Below are 7057 nucleotides of genomic sequence, written 5' to 3' on the forward strand. Positions count from 1 at the left end.
GAGGTGTATATTTGATTCGCATGCTAATATCCAGATATTTCATTGTCAAAGTCAATCATGTAAAAGTCATACATACCTATATATTTTCATTCCCGAACTTTCAATATATATATATATATATATATATATATATATATATATATATATATATATATATATATATATATATATATATATGCTTAGGTTATTTTGTTTTTACTAACTGTTGTGTGCCAGAATGCACAGATCTGGACCACCGGATGGAATAGAATCAAAGGTCATGATCTGAGGGTCTATGATATTAGAATAGGATAACATGTACCATATAATCACACAAATTTCAGCATAAGGACATTTTAGTCAATTAACCTATATTAAAAAAGGAAATTTTCGGATTTTTAGGGATAATTAATTCATTTATTTTTAAAAATCTGAATATTTTAAATTAATTCAAATTTAAAAATCCGATTTTATTTTGTCAGAATGATAGAATGCCAACCATAAACTAGTAAATATATTTTTCGATTTTATTCTGTCAGAATGACAGAATGCCAACCATAAGCTAATAAATATATTTTCGATTTTATTCTGTTAGAATAAACAAAATCGATTATTAAACTAATAATATACCAAATAATTGCATTGTATGATTGTGATTCATTGAATTATAACAACATTCTGAAAGAATAACAAGTGTAATTCTTAAAAAATAACAACATTCTTAAACAGTGAGTGTGATCATTCTTTAATTCATTCTTCAAGCCTTTCCCATCAGGTCTTCAAGCCATTCTTCAAGCCATTTCTATCACAAATTCATTGCCAAATATTTTGTAGTGATATATAAATAATTAACTACATTTCTATCAGAATACAACAATAATATTCTTACAGAATAAACTATTCTTGTAGAATGGTTTTGAATATTCTTAAAGAATTTGTATTATACAAATGTTGGAGGACCATTCATAGTTTATCAACGAAAAAAACTTGACCTTTCATCTAAAAAGATAACCAAAAGATAAAAATAATGAAGTATAGCCAAGAAGAGAACATGGCATCTTCTTCAAAACCTAAACTCATAAAAAACTATGTAACTAGAATACTACTACTCAACCTTTAATTCTTTCAGAATTTTATAAATATAAAAAGCAATACATATAGCTTAATCTAAAAGAATAATTCAAATAGAATTGACAAATTTTCGAGATCAAAATACTTTTTGAGATTGAATTTATGTATATTCTAAGAGAGTGGTCAACTAACATCCCCTTCCCCTAATAAATAAAACCAATTTTGCCACTTGGCATTCTATTAGCCCTCCCCAATCTATTTATCCCGCCAATTTCATCTAAGTGAATTTCCGATATTGTCGTGCTTCCTTTGACTTGTATTACATACCGTAGTTTCCATAATTATTCGTCTCTCATTCAAATCAAAATCAAAATTCAAATCCTAATTTACGCATTGATTGCTAAACGAAGATAATATGTCGGTATCAAGGGATTATAATGGGATATTTTGGCATCAGAGCAGAATCATCGACTAGGGTTTATGCGTTTTCTAAAAATCTGCCGGTATCATCATCTTCTTTCTTTGTTCTCAAACATATGTTGTATTTTACCATTGTGTTTACAATTTTTTGAACGTGATTTGTAAAATTGTCGGATTTATGGTTTTGGAAATATATTTTTCATTATATTATGATATAATATTCGATTGGATCTGGCTGGTTCTGGAAACAAATTGTCAATTTGACTTTTGAGTTTCATGAGATTTTAGATGAAGTGGGAAGGATAAGAAAAACCCTCTCTTGGCATGTGTTGTAATCTATCTGGTAAGCTTTTGGTTATACGTTTACTGCATCTTTTTTCTCTTTGATCTTCATGAAAATGCTATGTGTACTTAGTGATATACTGATTCGGTTTAAGGCCTGAAGAATGATTTAGTTGAAGGATTTATCATACTGAAGAATTAGTCTAATAAATATGGCTTGCAAATTCTATCCACCAAGTGCTCGATATAATGCGAAGGTGAGTTACAATTTAATGTTTTGACTTTTTATTGAATATGATGAAGATCATTGGTCAAAGAATTCAACTTTAGGTTTGTAGGACATTCTGACCAGATCTAATTTAGTGAAATTTGGTTGAGGAACTGAATCTCTCTCCAAAGTTCTTCTTTGGTTGAGGAAGTGATTCGTTTCGTTAGCAGCTATCTTCCCAAGTGACTGGCATTTCTAGGAACTTTTATTCAAGAATGGTTTAGAAAAGATTGGTTTATAAAATGATTGAAACAAGAGCTTAAGTTTTTAAATACCTTCTCTGTTTCTTTAATTTTTTAGATAGAAATGAATTTTCAATTTGTTTTTGTCCAGGTCTAACAAATATTTTTATGTGTGATTTCGATACCCATGATCTTCTTTCTGACAAGTTAATTGCATTCGTTTCTTTTTTTTGTAAACTAGATGTTCGATTTCAATTTTAAAATTCTCAAATCCAAAATCAAATGTAAACCTTCGATTCCCTGCTGCTAAATTTGATGTTATTCTTGTGGACCTACCTTGGGAGGAATATGTTCATCGAGCTTCCGGTGTTACTGATCATATGGAGTATTGGACTTCTGAGGAAATTATGAATCTCAAGATTGAAGAAATTATTTTTTATAATTAATTTTAATTATTAGGTTATTAATTGTTTATTTTGATTAATTTCCAGGCTATAGCTGACACACCATCTTTTCTGCTTCTTTGGGTTGGTGATGGAGTCGGCCTTGAATAGGGTCGAGAATGTCTAAAGAAGGTATTAATCATGTCAAAACAAAATTATGGTTTTTTATTAAAACATTGAATCATTTAATTAAATTTGTAAATCAATTTTCCTTTGTAGTGAGGGTTTCGTAAATGTGAAGATGTACACCTGGATTGCACCATGATTCATATACTTTGTTTCAACGCTGAAAGGTTGGCAATTGGCAACCCAAATTACCTTTTTGTCCTCCATAATATTTTATAAAAAAAATTAATGGTGAAAAATTCGTTAAAGGAGCATTGCTTGATGGGCATAAAAGGGACTGTACGTCGCAGCACAGACGACCATATAATCCATGCCAACACTGATACAAATGTAATTATCATCGAGGAGCCTCTATATGGTCAATCAGTATATATATTATTATTAATAATAATAAAGTATATATATTATATATTATATAATTGCTATGTTTTAAAAAAAATAATTGAAAATGCAGGTTCTACTGTAAAACCTGATGATATGTACCGAATTATCGAACATTTTTCACTTGGTTGTCGAAGGCTTGAGCTTTTTGATGATGACCATAATATTAGGTCTCGCTGGTTGACTGTTGCCAAAGATTTATCGTCTTCAAAATTCAATTCTAAGGTACCTTTTTTTTCTTCCTATTTTGCCCCTGTCTTTTTTTAAGTATCGAGTAAATTACCATAATATTTTGCATTTCTACTACTCATTGATATGATTTTGTTGAAATCCTTCAGGGGTATATTCATAATCTTTCAGGGGTATATTCATCTGGTCAAGATGTTTAAACAACTCTTTCATTTTCTCTTTCATATACACACATTATTACATTGCATCTTTTAGACACTGGTTTATGGATTTCTTTCAATTTTCTTTCAATTTTATTATGTGCATTATTATGCATGTATAATGAATTTCCCAATATATAAGGACGGATTTGTGGAGGCTTATATGTAATACTTGCTTTCTTACCAGTGTTTAGATAAGGTCATTTTCTTTTTGCAGTTTGTTAGGATTCAACTGGAATTAGTTCATTAGGAATCCAAGAAGTTCAAAAATCAAAAATTTATGGAGATCATGTAGCTTTATTTGAATCTGGTTTGATATTCTATATTTCTTATAGATTTTATTGGTTTATGTAAAGCCTAAAGATCCATGTTTTAACGTTCTGGTTTGATATTCTATATCTCTGATAGTTCATTGAGAAAGCTTTAACAATTTCACTATGTTTTGTTTGTTTTGTTGTTACTGTGAGCCTAATTATAGCATTGTACTTTCAAAGTTCATTGCTATAATTATGAAGTTTGTATAAAGATACTCTAGTAGCCCGGACATTCAATATTCATTATTATCATTTAGTTTCCTGTTTATTTGTATTCCATTTGATTATAAAAAGTTTTAATGAATCTTAAAACTTATATCATATAATTTTTTTGATCAGTTTCCTGATTGGACATAATACATTTGCTCTGTGAGGTTTTTTTTAATAAACAATTAAATGAATAATTGGTTATTGGCATGTGCTAATTTGATAATTTCTCTGCTTTAGTCGTTAGTTAGGAGGGAACAGCGGACACAAAGCAAAATAGATAAATGAAGTTAATGGTATTAATATAAAGTTTCCTAAGTGATGTTTATATTAATACCATTAACTATAAGATCATTAGTTAGTTGACATGGTTTTGCGTTAAAGAATATAAGTACATCAAAGAGTAAATTACGTTTTTGGTCTCTTAGTTTTGCATATATTTGCAACTATGGTCATAACATTTTATATCTTATAATTTTCTTCCTTATTTTGATGCTTCATAATGGTTTTGTTTCTTAGATGGTGTGGCTGTGTTTGTTTGGAAATAACATTTAATACATAAATCGATAAAAAAAAATAAGTTTTAACAACCAAAATGATAATATGAGTTTTAGTATATTTTGAAATACTATGTCAAAAGAACCTAAGATGAACCTGACTAAAATAAAATCCATTGAAACCAAGTTTTATAGCAATTTTATAAGTAGCTTAGGTAATCTTATATTATAGCTCTATATTGCATTTTATCAAAAGCAATTAAATTTGTCAGAACTCTTATTATGGTTTTGTGAAATTTCATTATTTTGTTTTGTTTTCATTAGTTTTATAAAGTTATGTAGGATAATCAAATTAATATATATGTATTAATTTTGAATTTTAAATAATCAATATAAAAATCCAACCAAAACTTATAAGTTACTAATTTAATAAAATTTTATAAATCTTTTACCCGTGGTTTCTACGGGTTATAACCTAGTATTTAATAAAAACGTAAACAATATATTATAAAAGAATGCATCCAAAAAGCTCAATACAATCAACCATGTTAAATTATTATCTAAAATATAATTCCAAAAGAACCCTGACAAGATGATTCTTATATGATTCTGTTAGAATATAACACTCTATATAGATTATTATAATAAAATTATAAAATTGTTGTAGAATATTCTTAAAGAATGAAACACGTGTCTTCACTAAGAACACCATTTTGACATCTTGTGAATACAAATCAAATCATGGTTGAACAACAAATGCAACTAAAAAGTAAAAACCGATAATCAGGGAACCAAAAAGAAAATCTAATTCGAGTAGACCTTAACCTAAAAAATACCTCATGATGAAGTATTGAATCAAGTAATGAAATCAAAATCAGAGTATCGAGAATTGAGAACTCAGAATGTAAATAAGATCTTGTTTCAGCTCATATTATGCTTCACGGTTACAGAGGGAAAATAGACAAGAACAACTCCAAAACTCTTATCTAACTCTAAGTAACATTCCCTATTTATAGGAAAACAGTAAAGCATACAAAAAATTACAAAGGACTAAACTTCATAGTTTCGACATAAAATGCCTTTGCAAAATAACATTACATTTCGACACCTTACAATACAATTTCGACCCTTACAATCTCCCCCTTTGTAAGCAGTGTCGAAATCAGTTGATCAAAACTTGAGCAGCGAAGTGTAATGTTCTTCGAATTTCAGCATAGCAATTCATCACCTTCTTTAGTTCCGCCTTATCTCCATCAATATTCTTCTTACAGCTATTCATACGAACAATTAAGTTTGTATACTGAGCAGTTGTAAATCTTTCACTTTCGCTTGTTTGGAAAAAGAACTTCGATGGTTTTCCCTTCTTATTCTTCCCAGCAAAAACTATACCAAATGGCTTCAAACATATTTCACTATCCACATACTTCTTCAACTGAGCTTCACTCATTGTCTTGATTTTAGAAACAACAACTTCCTTTTTCATTGTAGCAGCCAACTCAACGTCTGTTATAGCTAGACAATCATAGTAATTGTCTATGAAAAGTTTTATATGACCTAGACCCAATTTCAACACATCCTTGCTTGTGTTTTGGAGTTTAGAAGCATCCAAATCCTTGAGTATATATGCAACTTGAATCAAATCATTCAAGTTCATTAAAGGAAAATCAGCAATGGAAAATTCGAATGGTAATTTGTTTGCCCTCACCACGTGATATCGAAAATTCTGAAGCATATTTTCGAACATTTCCCCTTTCGATATACCAAGTACTTGAACAATTTTCACCAGTGACCAAACCTCTTCTTGTTCCTTTCCCAACACTGCATGGAACCTCAGCTTCATGTGAGAAAAATCATCCTTGTTCTTAAATCTATTCACAATCTTATATTGAGCAGTGAGAAACATCATCTCATTGATAGGAAAATCAAGCTGATTCATATTAGAGTTCTCAATTGCATAACTCTTTCTTGGCTTTTTCTCGAATTCGTACATTTAGTTGTATGCAACTCTAGCTTCGATATTTTCATAACTGTGTAATTTTGTTGGATCACCTTTGTTTATCGTAGGTGGATAAGTTGCACGAAGCATCAAAATACTCTGAATATGACACTGCTTCTCCATCTCTGCTTCAATTTCTACCTTTCTTTCTTCTTTTGACTTTTCAAGAAGAATTGTTTTCCCTTTGTCTGAAGTTTTTGTTGTTTCCTTGGGTTTCGAACTACTTCCCCATTTAACTGTTGACCCAATTACAATGCCTTTTGAGATTGGCCTTGTAGTAACAACAGTTGATGTTACAGGTTCAGCTTGCGAAATTATTGGTTTTGAACTGGGAATGTGAGTTGTAAAAACTTTTCCAACTACTTTCACTTCTTCACTTGTAATACTGGATGCACCTTCTCCTTTACCAACAATCACATTTTCTCCCCCTTGCACCCCTGTAATAACAGGTGGGGCATTCGTTGGTAAGATAGTGGCAAATTGAGACAATGGAGCCAACATC

The 7057-nt window shown here is 29.9% G+C and overlaps 1 long non-coding RNA gene across 1 annotated transcript; it reads left to right on the forward strand.

Annotated features, from left to right (window-relative positions):
- The first annotated feature begins 2693 nt into the window (after nucleotides 1–2693).
- Nucleotides 2694–3369, forward strand: LOC145123868 (uncharacterized). The gene is made up of 4 exons (XR_013715377.1): nucleotides 2694–2777; nucleotides 2865–2938; nucleotides 3021–3101; nucleotides 3226–3369. It is a non-coding gene; the product is annotated as an uncharacterized LOC145123868 (long non-coding RNA).
- The last annotated feature ends 3688 nt before the right edge of the window (nucleotides 3370–7057 follow it).

Source organism: Lactuca virosa, chromosome 7, assembly GCF_052849685.1.
Source record: "Lactuca virosa cultivar CGN04683 chromosome 7, Lactuca_virosa_CGN04683_v6, whole genome shotgun sequence".
Taxonomy (NCBI): domain Eukaryota; kingdom Viridiplantae; phylum Streptophyta; class Magnoliopsida; order Asterales; family Asteraceae; genus Lactuca; species Lactuca virosa.